This window comes from Piliocolobus tephrosceles, chromosome 2, assembly GCF_002776525.5.
Source record: "Piliocolobus tephrosceles isolate RC106 chromosome 2, ASM277652v3, whole genome shotgun sequence".
NCBI classification, from domain to species: Eukaryota; Metazoa; Chordata; class Mammalia; order Primates; family Cercopithecidae; genus Piliocolobus; species Piliocolobus tephrosceles.
In genome coordinates, this window is record NC_045435.1 from 7,190,543 (window position 1) to 7,213,981 (window position 23,439).

General features: G+C 41.4%; 1 protein-coding gene across 2 annotated transcripts in view; it reads right to left on the minus strand.

Annotated features, from left to right (window-relative positions):
* Positions 1-21,469, minus strand: part of TMEM45A (transmembrane protein 45A) — a 75,541-nt gene extending 54,072 nt beyond the window's left edge. The window contains exon 1 of one of the 2 annotated variants that reach the window (XM_023212113.3): positions 21,121-21,465. The gene's annotated coding sequence lies outside the window, so the exon portion shown is untranslated. Of the gene's footprint in view, positions 1-21,120 lie in introns of both variants that reach the window. The other variant, XM_023212106.1, reaches the window with a different exon arrangement.
* Positions 21,470-23,439: the final 1,970 nt, after the last annotated feature.

Consider the following 23,439-nt stretch of genomic DNA (forward strand, 5'->3'; position numbering starts at 1 on the left):
GAAGGAAGGAAGGAAGGAAGGAAGGAAGGAAGGAAGGAAGGAAGGAAGGAGAAATGAAAGTTAAACCCTACCATATCTCATCTCAGCTGGAGGTGCAGACGTTGCCCAGCCGGCATCCGTTCACATTGTCTTTGGGAAACTTAGGATGTATCAGAGGGAATTTAAGCTCTCCTAAATCCCAAATTAAAAGGCATCCATGGCCTTCACAGAGCTTCACACGCTAAACTTTGCTCCTAGCTTCTAAAGGGGTTCTTTAACATTTTGAAAACTACCAGAAAGCAGATATCCCCTTTTATGAAAGCTAATGAACATTCACTGACTCGTGATCCATCATGGGCCACAGAAAACTGGGTATCTTCTTGATGTGGATCCCATCCTCTTACTGCAAAGGTTGCTTCCAGGTCCCAGTGACACCATGATGTGATTGGCTTATTTGGTCCTTTTTGTTCCCTTACCTCCTGGACCAAGACAGAGAAAGTGAGAGGCTTTTCTTGATGATGAGACACTCTCCTTTCAAGATGTTGGGACAGGAAATGGTGAAGGCAGAGGTTGCTATTGTACAAAAGCATGAAGTTAGGTTGGCAATCCATGCCTGCCTGCTCCTCCAAGAAACTAGAAGCAGAGGCCCAGCTCTACAAGGGGCCATACTTAGCTGCATAATCAGAGGTTTGTGTGGGGCGTACAAGAGGGACTAGAGAGGTTATGCAAAAAAAAGCTCTGCAGGTAGGTACCCAATGTATAAGGAACCCAGCAAGGGCAGAAAAGAGAGCCCCTTTTTATGTTAATATATCTTTTAACTAGCATCTACTAACACCTTAACATAGCCCTAAAGGAAAACCCAAAAGTCATATTCTGTGCTCTCAAACAATTATATTTTTCATGGACCAAAAATGGTGAGGCCTCAGTGAATAAACAGGAGAAAGACAAGGCAATGAGCACTGCCAGCTGGTAATAACAAGAAGGCACTGTGTATTCAGAGCTCTGCAAGGGAGCTCTTTCTCAATGAGACCTGCTCTCATCACCTTATTTAAAATTGCCTCAATACCGTATCCTCTTTTCCTGCTTTATTTTCCCTGTAACACATTCCCTTTTAATATACCCATAATTTACTGACTTATTTTGTTTATTGCATTCCTCCCTCACTAGAATGAAAGCTCCATGTATATAGGATTTTTTTTCTATGTTTCTTCACTGCTTAATCCTTAGCTGTTAGAACTATGCCTGGCATATAGTAAGCAGTTCGGTACCTAAGTGTTGATAAATGGATGGATGGGAAGGACGGATAAAAAGAGTGCCTGGTAGACCTAATGCTTCAGCTGCCAGATTCCTGAAGTTCCCAGAGGAAGAAAATGCTACAGAAATCAAGAGAAGCATTTAAGGCACATATCTTCAACATCAGCTCTTCCTATCCAACCACAATGCTAGATCCCAACATAAAATGAAACAAAATTTCCACAGAATCATCAGCATTAGGCTAGTATTAGCTTTGCCTTGATCAGCTACAACCCACAAAAAGTCACTTGCACAATGTCATAAATACACAGTACAGTCAGATTCAAACAAGGTCTTTATGAATCAAAAGCTCTTGCTCTTTTCACTTTATCACACCAAAGGTTACTGCAGAAATGCCAAACTAACCTTTGGGTGTTTAAATCCCATTTTGCCTTCTGAGTCATTGATCATCCTTGGTCTCAGCAGATCAAGCATGTTAGAACTGTGGCAGAAGGGATAAGAGTGAAGCAGCCAAAATTGAGCCTTTGTTTCTTAGGTAATGCTGAAAAGTTTCTGGAATAAAAAAATCAATAGGCTGAAACGTGACATCTTACAGTCAGTTTTACACACACACGCGCGCACACACACACACACAAACCTGTATGCATGTCAAAAGCAACTAGTAAGAAAACACAGTATTAAAACTTACCACACTTTTACCTCTGCCCAAGTTCCCCATAAATCATGAGTACTGAAGACGTGCCACTCAGTAAGTAACAATCCTGGGAGATGCTGCTTAATGCTCAAGTCGATTTCACCAGCATACACATTGCAACAGCTCCAGAAAGCTCTCTCTTTTCTTCCTCCCACTCACATGCTTCCCCCTGGGCGTTGTACTCACTGCCAGTGGCCACCTCCACCCAACTTACAGAAACCTGGCCCATAGCACCCTGCAATTAATGTCATCAGACGTGCAAATCTGATTGTCAACCCATGGAACATGCTCACAGCTCACCAGAAGATACTGTCCTTTACAATCAGGGAGGCACTACTGAGTCACCATTAGCAGATTTTTCTTTAATGGCTATATAGTAACTACACTCATTTATTCACATTTTTACCAAGTCTGCCTCTTGATTATTTGAGCAGCCAGCTTAGACGTTCAATGTGTAAGCATGGAAAAGTAAAGGCTCCCACAGGGAACAGGGCCACCCATCACTTTGCTTCTCTCACCCAGGCCAAGCTGCCAAGCCAACCATCTCACACTCATCTAAACCCACAAAAGGGGAATAGACGAACACTCCAGTCTGCACCCCTCGCCTGAGTCTGAACACAAATACAGCTCAGGAATGAATATTCACAGTCGTCAGTGCTAGTCTCAGCACTTGCACCTGCCAACCAATAAAGCTATTTCTCGTCTCCTGCTTAAGAAATAAGGCCTGCTGGAGTGAAAGTAGAGTGCACATATGAAATAAATAAGAAGGTGTATTGTCTTGTTACCATAAAACGAAGTAAACCAATATTTTTAAAATGACTTCTTTTCAAAGGACAGAAGTATCACATACTGCCAAGACCTGAATCACCCTTTTAACTACAGACTCTAAATAAGTATACAAGTTGTACTAGAAGAAGAAAAGAGACCTCTGTAAACCTTCTGTTAAAGGAGATTAAACATTAAATCAATTAAGACAAGGATATGGACAGCAGTTTCATACGGTGCACATGTGGATACAGAAACTTGGAAGAAAGTGATGAAATGGGCCCTTGATTCTAATTTCTCACTCCTGTTACACTTGAGCGACCTGAAAGCATAGAGGCAGAACCAGCTATGCAATCTGTGGGGCACAGAGCAAAATGAATCTTTCAGCAGACTTCCAACAAAATGTTTGAGAAGACTGGCTTCCTTTTTTCTCGTTCTGCTTTTTTTTTTTTTTTTTTTTTTTGAGACGGAGTCTCTCCCTGTCGCCCAGGCTGGAGTGCAGTGGCAGGATCTCAGCTCACTGCAAGCTCCGCCTCCCGGGTTTTCCCGGGTTTACGCCATTCTCCTGCCTCAGCCTCCCAAGTAGCTGGGACCACAGGCGCCCGCCACCTCACCCGGCGAGTTTTTTGTATTTTTTAGTAGAGACGGGGTTTCGTCGTGTTAGCCGGGATGGTCTCGATCTCCTGACCTCGTGATCTGCCCGTCTCGGCCTCCCAAAGTGCTGGGATTCTCTTTCTGCTTCTTAACTAGCCTTCCCCTTCATACTGTTCAGGGTCTCAGTGGAACTAACCAGCAGACCCTCCTAAACCCCATAACCACCCCAAGCAAAACCCACTTATCTCCTGAATCAAACAGTTCCTCTAATAAATTAATTTTAGGAACGTGGCTAATGACGGTGGATGGCTTGAGGGTGGAGGTAAACCCAAAAGTGAGGCCTGCAGACAAGCCCATTTAAACCACAGTCTTTCCTAAAAGGACGCCACTCAAGAACAGCTTTTTCCAATCACGACCATCACCACCCTTTCAATAAGAGGAAGATGCTCAGCTAATTAAGCTAACTTGCTCATCATTTTTCCAGCTGCACAGAGAACACCAGAAACAATATTCACTCACATTTATCCTCACTTTTTTATTCACCACAGACTCAGAGTTGCCCTCCAAGAATTGTTTCCCAAATCACACCCACAGTAATAAAGAGTATCAGCTTAGATGCTCAAATATTTCTTTGACAATTAAGGAAAAACATGAAAGGCTGATCTTTGGCATGTGGACAGTGGGAATGAGGATATTTCTAAATGTCATTTGTTAACTAACTCACGGAAAAGGAAAGTAATGATGTGCCAAACCGTGAAGGAAAGATGATACACTTCGAGCCTGTGGCTTTTCCTGAAAATCTACTTTTTCAGACCTTGTCAGGTTCCTCATTAAGAATATTTCATTCCTGGCCAGGTGTGGTGGCTCATGCCTATAATCCCAGCACTTTGGGAGGCCAAGGTAGGCAGATCACCTGAGGTCAGGAGTTCAAGACCAGACTGGCCAACATGGCGAAACCCCATCTCTACTAAAAATACAAAAAATTAGTCGGGTGTGTTGGCACATGCCTGTAATCCCAGCTACTTAGGAGGCTGAGGCAGAAGACTGGCTTCAACCCAGGAGGCAGAGGTTGCAATGATCCCAGATCGTGCCACTGCACTCCAGCCTGGGTGACAGAGCAAAACTCTGCCTTAAAAAAAAAAAAAAAAAAATTATTCCCACATCTAGCAAAATGCCTCGTAATTCAACACCATCAATGATTGAGAACACATGCAAAGGAAAATTCAAAGGCTTAACCCGGCTCAGTGTGAGAGCAGATGCTGTTCTCCATAAAATGTGGGCCCGGAGCCCTCTGGGAGCAGGGATGGGTGCGTTTCCAAAGATAGCCCCCAGCTTTTCCCTTCACAACAACTCATCTCATGCCAGAGAGAGGATACCTCAAAGTAAAAATCTCCTCTCAGTTGATCTCTTTCCATTCCCAACTTTTCAAAAACTATTTCCTTCAACACATTATGAAAAAAAAAATGGGTTCTATTAATTTCAGAAAAATTGAGGAAGGACCCCCTAAGGTGGTGTATAAATTCTATTTCCAGTCCAAATGTAAGATTCACAGAAACACGGAGGAAAAATATCCCCTCATAGTCTTTTCTGAATCTTCACAATTTCTGTGTTAATGAGAACCTGGAGAGAGTTGCTGACAGAAAGGAAATCATGAGTTTGGGGAGAAAAGGAAGGAGAATAAAGGGAAGAGAAAAAAGTGAGGACGTAGGAATAAGACTGCAATGGAGGCAAAGTAAACTTCTCTTGACTTTGCCTTCAGTGGTTTCACATTGGTAAGCTAATTCTCTTCCTGTAGAAAAATCAACTCCCATCTGAGAACCAATCAGAACACAGTGACTTATCAGGGCATAGAAGCAGTTTCATCAACTCATCCCACCTGTTTTACTCATTACCACCACAAAACATAAGTCATTATGTATGAAGCCAAAAGTAAAATCAGCAACACTTATCACAATTAACATCAATTAGATTATATCAAGTTTCCAGTGCATTTCTCTCCAGAAGGCATAATCTGGCCCTTGATTGAGACTTCCTAGTATCATGTCCAGGAGTATGGAAGGCAATCCGGAGCTCATTAGATAAAAGCAGAGAGCTCTCACCTATGCTCTCTCTTTTTAGCTTTTTTTATTGATGCATAATCATTTTACATCTTCACAGAGCTCATGTGCTATTTGGATACATGCATACAATATGTAATGATCAAGTTAGAGTATCTGGGATATCTATCATCCTTGAAACATTTATCATTTCTTCGTATTGGGAGCATTTCAAACCTTCTCTTCTAGCTATTTTGAAATATATAATATATTGTTGTTAATGATAGTCACCCTACTGTGCTATCAAACACTAGAACTTACTTTTCTATATGAATGTATATTTGTACCCATTAACCAACCTCTCTTCATCCTCCTCCCACACCATTCCCAGCCTCTGGTAACCACCATCTATCTACTCTCTACTTTCCTGACATCAACTTTTTTAGCTCTCACATATTAGTAAGAACATGCGATATTTGTCTTTCTGTGCCTGGCATGTTTCACTTAACATAATGACCTGAAGTTCCATCCCTGTTGCTGCAAATGACAGGATTTCATTCTTCTTGTGGCTCAGTATTTCATTGTATATCTATATACCACATTTTCTTTACCCATTCATTCACTGATAGACAACTTACGTTCATTCCATACCTTGGCTATTGTGAATAGTGCTGCAATAAACATGGGGGTGCAGGTAGCTCCTTGATATACCGATTTCTTTCCCTTTGGATAAATATCCAGTAGTGAAATTTCTGGACTATATGGTAGTTCTACATTTATTTTTTTGAGAAACCCCCATATTGTTTTCCATAATGGCTTTACGAATTTACATTCCCACCAACAATGTATAAGAGTTCTCTTTTCTCCACATCCTTGCCAGCATTTATTACTTTTGGTCCTTTTCATAACAGCCTTTCTAACTGGGGTGCGATAATATCTAATTGTGGTTTTGATTTGCATTTCTTTAATGGTTAGTGATATTCAGCAGTTTTTCATACGCCTGTTGGTCATTTGCATGTTATCTTTTGAGAAATATCTGATGGGATTTTTTTTTCTGTTAAGTTGATGGAGTTCCTTGTATATTCTGGATATTAGTCCCTTGTCGAATGAATAGTTAGTTGAAAAATACTTTCTTCCATTCAAAGTTTGTCTCTTCATTCTGTTGATTCTCTTGCTATACAGAAGCTTTCTAGTTTAACATAATCCCACTTGTCTATTTTTATTTTTGTTGTGTGCGCTTTCAAGGTCTTAATCATAATATCATTGCCTAGACCAATGTCCTGAAGTGTTTCCCCTATGTTGTCTTCTAATAGTTTTACAGTTTCAGGTCTTAAAACTTTTAATCCATTTTGAACTGATTTTTTTTTTTTTAATATAGTGAGAGACAGCAGTTTATTCATTCAGACAGTTTCATTCTTCTGCACATGAATATCCAGTTTTCCCAGCATCACTTATTGAACAGGGTGTCCTTTCCCCAATATACGTTTTTGATGCCTTTGTTGAAAATCAGTTGACTATAAATATGTGGATTTATTTCTGAATTCTCTGTTCTGTTCCACTTCTCTATGCGTCTGTTTTTGTACCAATGCCATGTTGTTTTGGTTACTATAGGTCTGTGGTATATTTTGAAGCCATGTAGTAGATGCCTCCAGCTTTGTTCTTTTTGCCTACTATTAATTTGGCTATTTGGGTCCTTTTTTGGTTCCATACAATTTTTAGGATTGTTTTTTCTATTTCTGTGAAGAATGTCATTGGTATTTTGCAACCATCTGAGTAGATGTAAGGGGATGTCAGTGGGGCTCCAGGGATATGGAGATTCATGGGCTGTAGGTCTCCAGGGCAAGATGCAGTCTTGTTGGGCCTGAGCTCTCAAAAGGGCACCACGCTGCAGTTGCTTCAGTCTTGGGCTATATGTGTGACCCATGGCGAAATCCCTCTATGAGACAATGCCATCATGTGGGCTCCAGGAAGCTTCTGGGTTTTTTTTTTTGTTTTTGTTTTTGTTTTGAGACAGAGTCCCGCTCTGTCGCCCAGGCTGGGGTGTAGTGGCCGGATCTCAGCTCACTGCAAGCTCCGCCTCCCGGGTTTACCCCATTCTCTTGCCTCAACCTCCCGAGCAGCTGGAACCACAGCGCTGGAACCCGAGCGCCCACCACCTCGCCGGGCCAGTTTTTTTTTTTTTTTTGTATTTTTTAGTAGAGACGGGGTTTCACCGTGTTAGCCAGGATGGTCTCGATCTCCTGACTTCGCGATCCTCCCGTCTCGGCCTCCCAAAGTGCTGGGATTACAGGCTTGAGCCACCGCGCCCGGCCTTCCAGGAAGTTTCTTATACTAGTCTCAGGGTCTGTGAGAGCCAAAGGGCACTCTGTAGCTAGGATTGCAGTAGTCCATTGTGGAAATGTGGAACGCATGGCTCTCTCCCTTCCCTTTTCCTTCACTGAGGAGTCTCTTCTGGCTCCGACCTCAGCTGGGCCAGCTGCTTTGCTTTCCTCTCCTTCCACGCCTAAGAGGTTTCCTGTCACTTTCCTACTGAGTTCCTGTGTTCTCTCTGAAATACTCTCTTTGATGTCATGCTTATCTAGTTGCTGTTTTGGTCCTCCTTTGTGGAGGAGGTGAATAACAGGTGTCTCTAGTCAAACATCTTGAAGCCCCTTCCTATGCTCTCTTAATCTCTTCTGTATCTATTTCTCTCATTGGAAAACACAGAGAGGGCAGAAGCTCCTCTAATCCATACTGATCTGAAAGAAATTAAAGTATAAACTTACTCCATCTACTTTCTATTGTTGTTGTTGTTGTCTTTGTCATTATTAAAAACTGTAAGTGAATTGTTCTGGCCATCCAGACCATCATGGTGGTCATGACAATAATGACTAGCATCTGTTCTTCATCTCTACACCCCAACTCTAGTTACACAATCCATGGTACAATAGCCATTGGGAGTGAAAATAAAAAGCTCCAATAACATTTATTAAAAATGCTTTCTAGGTGAAACAGTGATTTTAAGACCCCCCTCCTTTAAAAGACCAACTCAATTCCACTTTTCCCAAAGACTGATCCTTGAGTCCCATTCTTATCTCCCAGAGCAGGTAAAATTTCTATCAAATAACAGTAATATCTTGTCACCATCTTCAAGTAGGAGCTTTCCCACAAATTCATCTGGGCTATGATATTTTAAGAAACTTAGCATTTTCCAGCAGCCAAAAGGTTTGTAAGTTGTATGCAGAAAAGCCACATTTCTATATAGGCAGAGTGGGAAAGAATGTCCAGGTACCAGCCAATCTGAAGAAAACATGTCTGTTCTGGCAGCCAGGTGCCTAACTAGGGACATCCTAATGACAGAGTGTCAGGTTGAATTTGGGGGACGGGAAGGAATCAGAGAATAGGCCTGGAAACCAAATTTAAAACCTTCCAAATCTCAGAGGAAGAATATACATCCCAGGCTCAAATAGTGGCTCTCAATTATGAACCTCTAGAGCAGTAACTCCATGCATGATCCCAGAACACTCCTCTCTGACCCAGTCTCCAACCTCTGCCAATGAACAAGCTCTGATTCTTTAGCCTTGACCAAATCCTAATGAGACTTTACTCACTTCAATCTCCGTATGTTCCTGTTGAGTTCCAAAGGGCTTCTGGTTCTGGAACTTGGCTGAGCTAGCCCCCTCAGACCTGTCCAAGATCTTGGCCTGCCTGGTTTGGTCCTTACTGCTCTCTAAGGCTTTGAATCTAAGTCATACATTGACCTCAGAAAACTTGTCCCATCTCACCCACCCACCACCATTACCTACAACTCCTAGCTCCAACCCCTTAGGATGCACAATGTAATTGGCCGATATCTCAGCTGAGTGTACCTGACCATAATCCAATGGCAAGGTTGAAGGTATCAAACACAGAAAAAATATTTTTTAAAACAGTCATAGACATGAAAGAGGAAGTGCTGCCTCAGAAGCCAAGATACATGTCAACACAGACATGGTTTGGCAGTCTCTAGATTGTTATGTATAAAACGTTACACTGAAGGCTTAAACTGCTGGGTTCCTTAAGGGTACAAAAATGTGCATGGAAGTTCACCTCCAGGACAATCAGGGAGAGTGCTGTGTTTCCATTTTAAACTATGTTACTATTTTGGGTTGTCAGACATTGTGAATTTTACCTTGTTTGGCACTGGATATTTTTTTATTCCCATAAATTATCTTTTTGTTTGTTTGTTTGTTTATTATACTTTATGTTCCAGGGTACATGTGCACAACTTGCAGGTTTGTAACATATGTATACACGTGCCATGTTGGTGTGCTGCACCCATCAACTTGTCATTTACATTAGGTATATCTCCTAATGCTATCCCTCCCTCCTCCCCCGACCCCACAACAGGTCCCAGTGTGTGATGTTTCCCACCCTGTGTCCAAGTGCTCTCTTTGTTCAGTTCCCACCTATGAGTGAGAACATGTGGTGTTTGGTTTTCTGTTCTTGCGATAGTTTGCTGAGAATGATGGTTTCCAGCTGCATCCATGTCCCTACAAAGGACATGAACTCATCCTTTTTTATGGCTGCATAGTATTCCATGATGTATATGTGCCACATTTTCTTAATCCAGTCTATCATTGATGGGCATTTGGGTTGGTTCCAAGTCTTTGCTATTGTGAATAGTGCCGCAATAAACATACGTGTGCATGTGTCTTTATAGCAGCATGATTTATAATCCTTTGGGTATATACCCAGTAAATATTCCCATAAATATTCTTGAACTCTGTTCTGGAATGAGCTTGAGTAACTTAGATGCAGTTTAATACTTTTGCGAATTGCTTTTTCATGATTTATTAGGCAAATATGGAGCAGTGCTCTAGACTGCTAATTATTCCCCACTACTGAGGCAAGGCTCTCCTGACTGTTCTACCAGTACTCTGTGAATTATGGGTTTTCCAGTCTGACTGGAAGGAACAGGCAATATTCCCAGCCTTTGGTGAGAGCCAGGCTCTGTTCTCTTCCCCCAACAAGCTTGGCCCCCAGTCCCCGGTCGTTTCCCCACATGCAGGTGCTGATCAGTACAATGCTGAATCCTTGAGGGCCCCTCTGCAGTTATCAGGGTCCTCTCTCTCCATGCATCTCTCTCGTTCCTGGTACTCTGTTCTATGAACTCTAACAGCCTTGGTTTCCCCAGCCTCTTCACACCTTCTCCTCAAATCAGGAGTCTGAATTGCACGTGCCTTCCTTTCCCTGTGTCTCAGCCTGGAAATTCTCTCCACGCAGTAAGCTGGAGCAGCCTGAGCATACACCTCTGTGTCTCCTGTCAAGAACTTCATGACTAAAACACCAAAAACAACGGCAACAAAAGTCAAAATTGACAAATGGGATCTAATTAAATTAAAGAGCTTCTGCACAGCAAAAGAAACTACCATCAGAGTGAACAGGCAACCTACAGAATGTGAGAAAATTTTTACAGAATTAATCTGCCAAAGGGCTAATATCCAGAATCTACAAAGAACTCAAACAAATTTACAAGAAAAAAATCAAACAACCATATCAAACAGTGGGCAAAGGATATGAACAGACACTTCTCAAAAGAAGACATTTATGCAGCCAACAGACACATGAAAAAATGCTTATCATCACTGGCCATCAGAGAAATGCAAATCAAAACCACAATGAGATACCATCTCACACTAGTTAGAATGGTGATCATTAAAGTCAGGAAACAACAGGTTTCTGGAGATGATGTGGAGAAATAGGAATGCTTTTACACTGTTGGTGGGACTGTAAGTTAGTTCAAAACTTGTGGAAGACAGTGTGGTGATTCCTCGAGGATCTAGAACTAGAAATACCATATGACCCAGCCATCCCACTACTGGGTGTATACCCAAAGGATTATAAATCATGCTACTATAAAGACACATGCACACGTATGTTTATTGCGGCACTATTCACAATAGCAAAGACTTGGAACCAACCCAAATGCCCATCAATGATAGACTGGATTAAGAAAATGTGGCACATATACACCATGGAATACTATGCGGCCATAAAAAAGGATGAGTTAATTTCCTTTATAGGGACATGGATACGCTGGAAACCATCATTCTTAGCAAACTATCGCAAGAACAGAAAACCAAACACCGCATGTTCTCACTCACAGGTGGGAATTGAACAATGAGAACACATGGACACAGGGTGGGGAACATCACACACCGGGGCCTGCCGGGGGGTGGGAGGAGCTGGGAGGGATAGCATTAGGAGATATACCTAATGTAAATGACAAGTTGATGGGTGCAGCACACCAACATGGCACATGTATACATATGTAACAAATCTACATGTTGTGCACATGTATACTAGAACTTAAAGTAAAATAATAATAACAAAAAGAAAGGAAGATAATCTGGAGATATGGGAAATTTAATAATTGTACATCAGGAAATTTTGCTTTTCATTTATGGTTTTCCTTTATGGTATGCTTTTCCTTACTTGTCGATTTTGGGATTTGAGGAAATAATCCATCAACAATTGCTGAAAATGTGAGAATATCTTTCACTTCAATTTGTAGATAAATTAATTTTCATAGCCAAAAAAAAAAAAAAAGAAGGGACATATCAGGAGAAAAGGTGTTAAAAAAAAAAAAAAGTTCCATACCTAGACATATCAAAGTGATATCTGGAACTTTTTCCTTTTTTTAATTTAAAATGTGAAGGTAGTTATATAAAATGTAGGCCTATTTGGGTATGAAGAATGTATTCTGAATTTTATGAGAGTAGTTAATAATCCCAACAGTTTGATATTTTTTGGAGGAATCTTTAAGGAACTAATATGTCTTGTTTTAAGAGATATTTGTCTGAAGGTCAAAACTTCCTTAAATTTCACTTTGGCTTCTTTTTCTTCTGTGAAATTTAAGATAAATTAAAAGTAATATTTTTTACTGAAATGTAATTAGTGGTCAACTCTGGGTCTGAGATAGACACAGTCTCTACTAAGAATTGGATCTATTTGGCAACCCTAGTTGTTGATTCAAGTAAGAAAATGAACTAATTATACTTTCAGGTCATTGAGAGGGAATTCAGATGTCTCCTAAACACCTATGTTACTACCACGAAATAACTGCAGCACTGAGGGAAGTCTGGCTCCCAAAAAAGTGAAGTCAATAGCAGCTCTACAAAAATTGGTGAGAAAGATTCCACCTCTCAGCTTAATTAGACAAGTGAGTTTTCATGGGAATGAGGCAACAGGATAAAAAAGTAACCTCTGTAAACATCCCAAGAAGAAGGCGTTTCCATCCAATTTATTTGTTTTTAATTAGGACCTTAGGTAGAGCTTTCCTCCAACTGTGACTGCTTGAGGCCAGTTCTAAGCATCATCAGGAATGAAGGCCACCAGCCCACCTGTGAGGGTTTGGAACTTTGGCTGGGAAACTCCTCCCACTAGATCCATGGTTCTCAACCCAGGCCGACCATCAGATCTCTGGGGAGCTTTTCACAGATGCCTTGGCCTCACTCCACACCTTCTGAAAGAGAATCTCCAGGGGCAGGACAAGCATGGGTGTATTTTTTAAATATTCCACAGGCAATTCAGCTGCACATTGGTTAAGTACCACAGGACTAGTCTGTAGAATTCTCAAGGGCAATGTGCTGCCTTTTGGAGGCAACAGGAATGTTCAGTGAAAAGAGAACTAAAATCAGGGAAATTTTCATATTCTTTGCTTGCTATACAAGTAGTACAGTTTACCTTTCTAAACATCAATTTCCTTAAGCATATCATATTTTTTAAAAATCAATTTTCTCATCTACTAAAAAGAATTTAATAAAATATTGTGTAGGTGTTTTTAAGCCTGTGGAATTTTACAAGCAGCACGGTTTACCTTTCTAAACATCAGTTTCCTTAAGCATATCATATTTTTTAAAAATCAATTTTCTCATCCACTAAAAAGAATTTAATAAAATATTGTGTATGTGTTTTTAAGTCTGTGGTATTTCAGGAATTCTGGAGAAAGGTGCAGGCGTACCACCCACTTCCTTGCCATGGAAAGCACCACCTTGCTGATCACTTTTTTAAAATTTCTCTTGAAGGAGAAATAAACTAAGCCACAAAGTATAGCAATCTTTGCACAAAACAACAGGAAGGAAGGAGGCATTTGCCTCTGGACCTGTTGCCACTTCAGGATTATTGATGGCACCAGAGGGGCCCCGGGCAACTCAGAAGTGGTGATGGGTGGATGTGGGAAAGGATTTGTTGTCTTCCAAGCTTTCACTGAGACAGCCAAATGTGAGAGTCCTTGGCAAGGGCATTGAAAGTCAATCAAGACTGGAAACAGTCCATCTGATGGCTCACGGACAGGAGCCAAGAGAGAGGGAACAGTGCAAACAGACCTGTTCAACAAATGAAACCCAACACCACCATTACGTCTTATAGAAAAAGAACATTCTTTCACTTGAATGCCATTGTCTGTTCTCCAGGATACAGTATGTTCATGAGATCTCTGAGTCTCAGTGGACAGATTGAGATGTGTGTATTTTTTACTGCTGAGACTTTTTTAAAAACAAGATCGGAACAATGTACAAAATATAGTCCCATGTATATTTTAAAATAATATTTATGTTTAGATCTATATCTGTGAAGGGACTCTTGGAGAAGGTCTAGAAAAATGTAGAGCAGACTATTAATAAAGGTTAACTGTGGGAAGAGTAATGGAAGGGAAGAAAATATGTAAATAGAAGGGGAACCATTACTTTTGACTCTATACAATCTATTTCAATTTTTTTCAACATGGGGATATTGCTTTTTAAATTCTAAACACCACAAAAAGGTAAAAATACTTAAAAAAAAAAATAGCTATCAGCCACCAATGCCATTTGATCACAAGAATATTTTTTCTTCATTGGAAATACTAAAAGCTACAAAGTGTAGGGGTTTGTTTGTTTGTTTGTTTGTTTGTCTCATTCTGTTGCCCAGGCTGGAGTGGCAGTGGTGCAATCTTGGCTCACTGCAGCCTCTGCCTCCCAGGCTCAAACGATTCTCCTGCCTCAGATCCTAAGTAGCTGGGATTACAAGCACATGCCACCACACCCAGTTAATTTTTGTGTTTTCACTAGAGATGGGGTTTCACTATGTTGCTCAGGCTGGTCTCGAACTCCTGGCCTCAAGTGATCCACCCACCTCGGCCTCCCAAAGTGCTGGGATTACAAGCATGAGCCACTGCACCTGATCCAAGTACAGAATTTTCAAGTAATTCTATAAGAAAAAATCAGTACTTTAGACATAATTAGAAAAATGATGTCAAGAATGAATTAATATTTTTATACTATGTCTATGCTAATGATATCTACATAGAGACAAACATTATAATGGTTGATAAAAATTATTAATGAATTGTTTAACTATCCACATGCGAAAGAATGAAGGTAAACACTTATTACCTTAGGCCAGTTACAACATTAACTCAAAATGAAACAAAGACTTATACATATGAGCTAAAACTATAAAATTCTCAGAAGAAGACATATGGAAAAAGCTTCAGGACATTGAATTTAGCAATCGTATCTTAGATATGACACCAAAAGTGCAGGCAAAAGAGAAAAAAATAAAGAAATTAGACCATCAACATTTTAAACTGTTATGCTCAAAAGACACTACCAACTCAGTGGAAAGGTAACCCAAAGAATGCAAGAAAATATCTACAAATAATATATCTGGTAGAGAATTAATATCCAGAATATATAAAGAACTCCTACAACACACACACACAAAAGCCCCTAATTTTAAAATGGGCAAAAGATTTACAAATGGCCAATAAGCACATGAAATTATCTTCAACATCACTAATCATTAGAGAAATGCAAATCAAAACCACAAGATGCTTCACACACATTAGGATGTCTATTATTTTTTAAATTAAATACAGAAAATAACAAGTGTTGGTAAGAATGTGGAGAAATCAGGACCCTTGTGTATTGCTGTGGGAATGTAAAATAAAATGGTGCAGCTGCTGTGAAAAAACAGTAGGATGGTTCTTCAAAATATTAAAAATATAATTATCATATGATCCAACAATTCCACTTCTGGTTGTACACCCAAAATAATTGAAAGCATGAGAACTTAAATAGATATTTGTACACCAATGTTTATAGCAGCATTATTCCCAGTAGCCAAAAGATGGTGTATTAATTAGGGGCCTGGGTTTCCCAGAGAAACAAAACCAACAGGACATACACACACACAAACACACACACATATACAGAAAGATTTATTTTGAGAACTGGGTTACACAATTGTGGAGGCTAGCAAGTCCAAAACCTACAGGGTAGGCTAGCAGACTGAAGGTGCAAGGAAGACTTGCTGTAGTCTGAAGTTCAAAGGCAGTCTGGAGGCAGAATTCTCTCTTCTTGAGTGGAATTCAATCTTTTTCTATTGAGGCCTTCAATTGATCGGATGAAGCCTACCAACATTATGGAGGCCATATTCAAAGTCTACTAATTTAAATGTTAACCTTATCTGTATTAGTCCATTTTCACACTGCTATAAAGAAATACCCGAGACTGGGTAATTCATAAAAGAAAGAGGTTTAATTGACTTACAGTTCCACACGGCTGGGGAGGCCTCAGGAAACTTACAATCATGGCAGAAGGCAAAGGGGGAAGCGAGGACCTTCTTCGCATGGTGGCAGGAAACAGAGAAAGCAAGAAGGGAAGATCCCCTTATAAAACCATCAGATCTCACGAGAACTCATTCAGTATCACGAGAACAGCATCGGGGAAACCATCCCCATGATCCAATCACCTCCCACCAGGTCCCTCTCTCTCCAAGTGGGGATTGTGGGGATTACAATTCAAGATGAGGTTTGGGTGGGGACACAAAGCCAAACCATATCATCATCTAAAAAATACCTTCAAAGAAACATTTAGAATAATGTTTGGCCAAATAGCTCAGTACTGTGGCCTAGACAAGTTGACACATAATTAAACATCACAGGTGAAAACAACCTAAGTCCCTCTACCAACGAATAAATGGATAAACAAAAGATGGTATATACATACAATGAAATATTATTCCGCCTTAAAAAGGAAGGATATTCTGGCACATACCACAACATGGATGATACTTGAAGACATTTTGCTAAATGAAATAAGCTAAACATAAAAGAATAAATATCATATAATTCCACTTATATGAGGTACCTAGAATAGTCAAATTCATAAAAATAGAAAGTAGAATATTGGTTCCAGAGGCTGATAAAGTAAGGGGTACAGAGATTTATTGTTTAATGAGTATGAAGTTTCAGTTTGGGAAGATGAAAAATGTCTGGAGATGGATGGTGGTGATAGTTAAACAACAATGTGAATGTACTTAATGCCATTGAACTGTACACTTAAAAATGGTTAAGATGGTAAATTTTATGTTATTAAGTATTTTACCACAATAAAAAAAGAATTGCTTACACGTACAGGCTTTACTGTGAGCCAGACAATATACTAAATGCTCTCCATGGATTTTCTCATGTAATGCGTATGAGTATCCCCATTTCACAGGTAATAAAACCGTCCAGAGGAAAGTGACTTGCCCAAGGCCACCTTGGTAAGAATCAGATCTGGAATTCAAACCCTCACAGTCTGACTTCAAAGCCTGTGTGCTTAGTCACTATGCCACACTGAAAAGAGCAGCTACCTCAGATGAAGAGCAAACTAAAACATTTTTCGAATATTTTAAAGTTGATTCAATACACAAAATATTTGAGGAAATGGGTATGATTAATAACTATACACCTAAAAGAGCCCTTCATTGATATTCACCATGAGAAGTTCTTAGCCCGAAACCACAGCATCTCCAGAAATAAAAAGAGAAAGCGGGAGGCCCCAAAAGCAGGAGTAGAATGTTTACCTGGCGTCTGCCCCATGTTCCCGTGAGTCTTGAGACACTGCATAGTTTCTCTATTTATTTTTTTAAATAAAAATAGTGCAGTCACAACTTCCTTTTCCAAAAGGGACAGTTATTCAAGTGACATGTATTGAGTGTCTACTAGACAACCAGGTGCTATGTGGATTTTGTTCAAACAAGGTGAAAAGACAGAGTGCATGTCTGCAATGAGATCCAAATGTCTCCTGTTTCCATGTGGAGCACATTTCATAGACAAGATTCATGCTGATATTCTGGCCCCACTGGGCAAATTTTATCAACTAAATATCTCCAAATATGCCCTTTCTCCAATGATCTTCCTTCCATGTACTTCTCAACTATCACCACCACAAACAAGAAGAGCAGTCATAGCTGTATTATACCTAAGGTAGTATAGCCTATTGGTTAAGACTTGGGCTCCAAAGTTAGACTGGTCTACACCTGCCACTTGTTCACTATGTAATCTTGGGCAAATTTCTTAAACTTCCTTTGCTCCTGTCTCCCCAACTAGAAAAACAGGATACAAATAGGTACCAACCCTCACAGGAGGCTGTGAGGAGGACATGACCATTATCGGAACGTCCACCATGTATTAAGTGATCAGAAAAATATAGTCATAGATGTGTCAAATAGCCATATGCGAATAATGGACTGTTCCAGGAATCATGGGAGAAGAATAAATGATCATCCGAGAGAAAAAGGGCCTTTAGAGATCATTTCACAGATAATGGCAAGGAGGACCACAAGGGTTCAATGTCTTGCCTGAGGTCCCACTGGTGGTCAACAGCAGCGCCAAGCATACCTCTCTACCACAGAACAATGCTCTCAGGGAAGAGAAAGCAAGGGAACTCCAAGCTGATCCTCCACTTAGGTGCATATTACAGTTTTTATCTACTTCAATAGTGGTAAATTATGAAGTTATATGTGTTAAAATATGAGTAGATGATTCTATCAGCAGGATGAGAAAGAGCTACTCGGCATACACTATGGGCGTGTATGTGGATGGGAAGGGTTGTAACAATCACATCCATGTGAAAGATTTTAGGGCATGGCCTGTTAACAAAAAGCAGTGCTTTTTGGGTAACTGCCCTGAGCACCAGACCACTTAAGCGGAGCTCCAAGACAGCCACCATGGAATGAGTCCAAAACGTAGGGCCCAGACTCACTGCCCATCCCTGCCCACCCAACCTGCAGGACCTGGATGGATGCAGTGGAGCAGATGGGAAGGGAATGCTGGGCAAGAGAGGAGACGGGACCCCAGAGATGGATTATTCCAGAAACACCTCTTCTGTGTAACTGCTGACAGTTCGGCTTGCCATCTCCCCACCAATCTACCTCCCAAGCCTCTCTGTCCTTATCACGTAATTCATGCAGTCCCTTCCCACCTCTCCCACCTTTCCAAACTTTCCTCCAACTAACCTCCCACAGATTATCCCAATGTCCCAACATCCACAGGATAGCTCCTCACTTTCCAGCCATAGTGCCTTTGCCCCTGCAAAGGGTCTCCTTCCTCCTAAAATGTTCCTGCTCCTCTATAATCCCTTCCCTTCCTCCCATTCCCAAACCAAAACTGTTTGTCAAAACCCATTCCCAGAAACACAAGTCCTTCTGTGAAGCCATCCTACAACAGACGGCCTTTCCCTATCCCCTGCACTTCCAGAACCTTCTAGATCTTCCTAAGATCAATTCTACCTCACTCCTCATTCAAGACTCTCCTTATAGCCTCATACAATGCCAGCTAGCAAGTGGTCAGCACTCAGTTAATACCAGTTGCTACAGCAGAAGTCAGAATGGCAGCCGGGGAAACTGATGTGCAACACCGCAGGCTGGGAAGGAAGGTAACAAAGAATGAGTACAACAGCAAAGACATACTATGGGACTATGGGCCAGAACTATTCCAAGTGTTTAATGTATGTTAACTCAGTCCTCGAGACAGCCCCATGATGTAGGTGCCATTATTATTAGCACATTAGAGAGGACGGAACTGAGAAGGAAACTCACCAGAGAAGAGGAAACTCTCCATGTTACAGAGGAGGAAGCTGAGGCACAGGGGGGCTGAGTAACTCACCCTAGGTAACTTACTGTGGGACTGTGAATTGAACCAGGCCGGCTGGCTCTTTACATTGCTTCTCTGCAACACTGTTCCTTCTAAGCCTGCTTCCCTGCAAATCATTTGAGCTGCTCCATCCACTTTGTATGCATTACCTTTCTGAATCAAAAACACACTCAGATTTGTTTTTTGGTTTTTGGTTTTTGGTTTTTTTTTTTTTTGAGACGGAGTCTCACTCTGTCACCAGAGCTGGAGATGGCTGAAGTGCAGTGGCGTGATCTTGGCTCACTGCAATCTCTGCCTCTTGGGTTCAAGTGATTCTCTTGCCTCAGCCTCCTGAGTTGCTGGGACTACAGGCATGCACCACCACACCCAGCTAATTTTTGTATTTTTAGCAGAGACAGTGTTTCACCATGTTGGCCAGGATGGTCTGGATCTCCTGACCTCATGATCAACCTGCCTTGGCCTTCCAAAGTGCTGGGATTACAGGCATGAGCCACCGCACCCAGCCTACAACTTTTAATTATCATACTAAATTCCCATCTACTGCTTTCTGAGCCAAAAATTAAAGATCCGTTCTATCCAGCTCTCCCGTGACAGTAAATAACATAAGACAAAAGTCTCAAATCCAAAACATTGCTTAAACAGAGGGAATTATAGATGTTTCAGATGGAGTGGGTCTCAGGCTACTCACCTAAGTCAGTATTTTTCATCATTCTGTTTCTAAATCCTGAAATGTATACCGGAGTTATCTGCAAGCATGTACGTATAACAATTGCACATTATTTTGATAGAGTTATTGTTTTAATATACAATTATAAGGTTGGGTACAGTGGTTCACATCTGTAATCCCAGCACTTTGGGAGGCCAAGGCAGGCACATAACCTGAGATCAGGAGTTCAAGACCAGCCTGGCCAACATGGCGAAACCCAGTCTTTACTAAAAATACAAAAATTAGCTGGGCGCAGTGGCGGGCATCTGTAACCCCAGCTACTTGGGAGGCTGAGTCGGGAGAATCGCTTGAACCCGGGAGGCAGAGGTTCCAGTGAGCCGAGATCACACCATTGCACTCCAGCCTTGGCGACAAGAGCCAGACTCTGTCTCAAAAACAAACAACAACAACAACAACAAAAATATATAGCATATATAGAGTATATATACTATATCGTATACATAGTGTATATATAGTATATATACTATACTATATGTGGGTATATATACACTATATAACATATATACGATTATAAGTTTATGAACACACAGGTGGTCTGTCACATGTTTGTTTGTTTTTTAACTTTTATAAAGGAATTCAGGTATCCCACTATGGATGGGAGAATACCGAAAAGACACATATTTGACTTGCAACTACCTCCAGATTTAAGTGAAAAATCCAGCAACTACCTGCGTAATCTAGGTTTTACATAATTTATATTAAACACCCTATCAACAGAAGCAAACGTGTTAATTCTGAATAGATCAAATAATTTTCTCAATCTCCCATCAAAACAGTCCCAGAGTCAGGGATAGAAAATGATTTTGGCTTTACAAATGTCCACAGTATTTTCACAGAAAGAAAATAGAGAAATACATTTATCAATAGATTAAATTTTGGAGTTAGAGGTTTACAACAGGATACCAATCAAATTTCTGTTCCCAGTATATTTAAAACTAAGGCACTTTAAAAAAAATGAATAGCAAACCAAAAAAATTAAATTAAAATGTTAGTGAAACGGAAGAGAAGGGAGTGAAGGGTCCAGTTTGTCAGAGCAAGTGTTACTTTTCTCCCCTTGATGAAGAGAAAGCTGGTGAGAACAGCAAAAGACACAGGATAGAGATCACAGCAAGAGAAATATGATATCCAGCACGTATCCAAAACTTACCCAACTTGGTCTGTTTACTCAACACTTTATTTTTCCCACTTTGCCAGTTTAAAGTCAGACAGCGGCTGCGCTTTTGTTGTTGCTGTTTCTGTTCTTTTGATCCCAGAGCCCCATGAAAATTGAACCGGGTGTTGGTTGGGATCTGGCCACGTCTCGCATTAGGGGTGGAAAAAGTTTTAAACTTGGGTTGCTTCTTTGGGAAAACGAATAAATAATAAGTGGCGAGGAGAGGACGTGGGGGACGTGCTCGGCTGACGTCGGCCCGCAAGGGGGCCGCACAGCTCCTCAGCACAGCTGTCCAGATGTGCTTCATCTGTTCCGCCCGCGGGGCACGAGCCTCGGCGGCCGCGGCTGGCATAAGCCCCAGCTCATTGGTGGCCGCTGCTCCTCACTTGCCGCGGATTGGCCGGGCGACCCGCCACTCCTGAGGGCCTCGGGCCCGCCCCTCCCGCAGGCCCGCTGGTTGCATCCTAAGGGAACGTGGAAGTGCAGCGCCGTCGCTGATGTGGCACTAGGCGGCTGCACGCCCGGGACGGCTCGGGGCCGAGAGGGAGGTTGCCTACTCCCCGGTCTTTCCCCTGCCCCGAACCTGTTATGCCCCTCCTTTTAGACAGACCGCTTTGTTTAAACAGAATGATTTGTAGCCGTTTGGGGGCTGAAAACAAGGCGGATGATTTGTAACCTTTTGGGGGCTGTAAATAAGACGCGCCTGGTGCTTGGAGTGGAAGAGGCTGGGGCTCCGGGCTGCCCACGCCCCCAAAGGGCGTTCAGGCCACGCCTTGGGATTCCTCTCCCTTCACTTTCTCCAGGGAGCAAATAATAGGGCCCAATATCCTGGGGACGGTATTCTTTCTTTCGGTGGAGGGAAAACCTTAATGAACGCTTCATTGAAGTCCTTACTCACCAGAAGTGAAGTTGTTCCTGCGGAGATGACCAGGGCTGGGTATGAGAGTGGTTCGGCAGACCTGCTTGATTTTTTGTGTTGAGTGATGGTCGTTGTAGGGAACCGAGAAATGCTGTTTTGTTATGTGAGAATTGAGAAAGGACTGCGCCAAACGTTGCTTTGAACTTGGGAAAGTTAGCTGGAGAGTTAACCAGTTTTTTGATTAGTAGGTTAGGAGGAGAGGAGGAAAGAAGAGATCTGCAAATCAATTGCTATTATAATTTGTGCATATTGACAGAAACGTGACCTCATTGAAATATTAAGTTGGCAAGAGCCACACTCACTGGGCTGCACGCCAGGGAAGGCGCCAGACCCTGCATTAAACAGCTTTTACCTGCATTATCACATTTAATTCTTACAACTACCTTATAAAGTAGATATTAAAATAATCTCCAAGACCCAGCACCTATCCCAGCATGCCACAGATTTCTCCAAATATATGTTTGCAGTACTCCATCATAGTACATAAGCTCATCTGCAATTTGCCATCCCTGCAGGGGTCAGAATTTATTATGAGTGTCTAAAGCTTTCACTACAATGATAATGTCTTGTTCGTTGGTGTATTTGTAATCTATTGCTGTGCAACAAATTACCACACACTTAGTGCTTTGCACAACACATGTATATCACTACATAGTTTCTGAAAGTTAGAAGTCCAGGCATGGCCTAAATAGATCCTCTGCTTATGCTCTCACAAGCATGCAATCAAGGTGTCAGCTGGGCTGCATTGTCATCTGCAGTCTCTACTGGGGAAGAATCGCTTCCAAGCTTTCTCAGGTCATTGACAGAATTCATTTCTTTGCAGCTGTAGGACTGACTCCCCAGTTTCTTTCTAGATGTGAGCTAGAGGCTGCCCTTAGCTCCAAAAGACTGCTCTTAGGCTCCCAATGGCCATCCACAGTTCTGAAAAGTCAGGAGGTAGAGATCACAGGGGCCACCTACAAGTCTGTCTGCCACAATTGGATAGTCAGACACCTCAATTTCAATGGATCTGACTGCAATGTTATCATAACTCTGTAAGACCCCCAAAATCCAGGAGCCTGCTCACCAAGTAAAGTGGCAGTACATGAGTGGAACCACAACACTCCAATCCTTCTGGCAGTCAAGGAAACCCACAAAGGAGCAACCTTTGAATGTAGCCCTTGAAAGTAATGTGTCGTGTGTTCGCCTTTCTGAATCATTTGTAATCTCACAATGCTGCACTTTTTATCACAGAAGCCACTCAACAATGGGCTGATAGTCAAGGTATTCATCAATCCTCCACACTCATTACCATCAACAGGCATCTGATACTGACCAAAAATCTACTAAAAAAAAAAAAAATCCTCCTGCTTTTAGGAAGATGGAGTAGACATCAGTATTCCATTTCTCCTGCT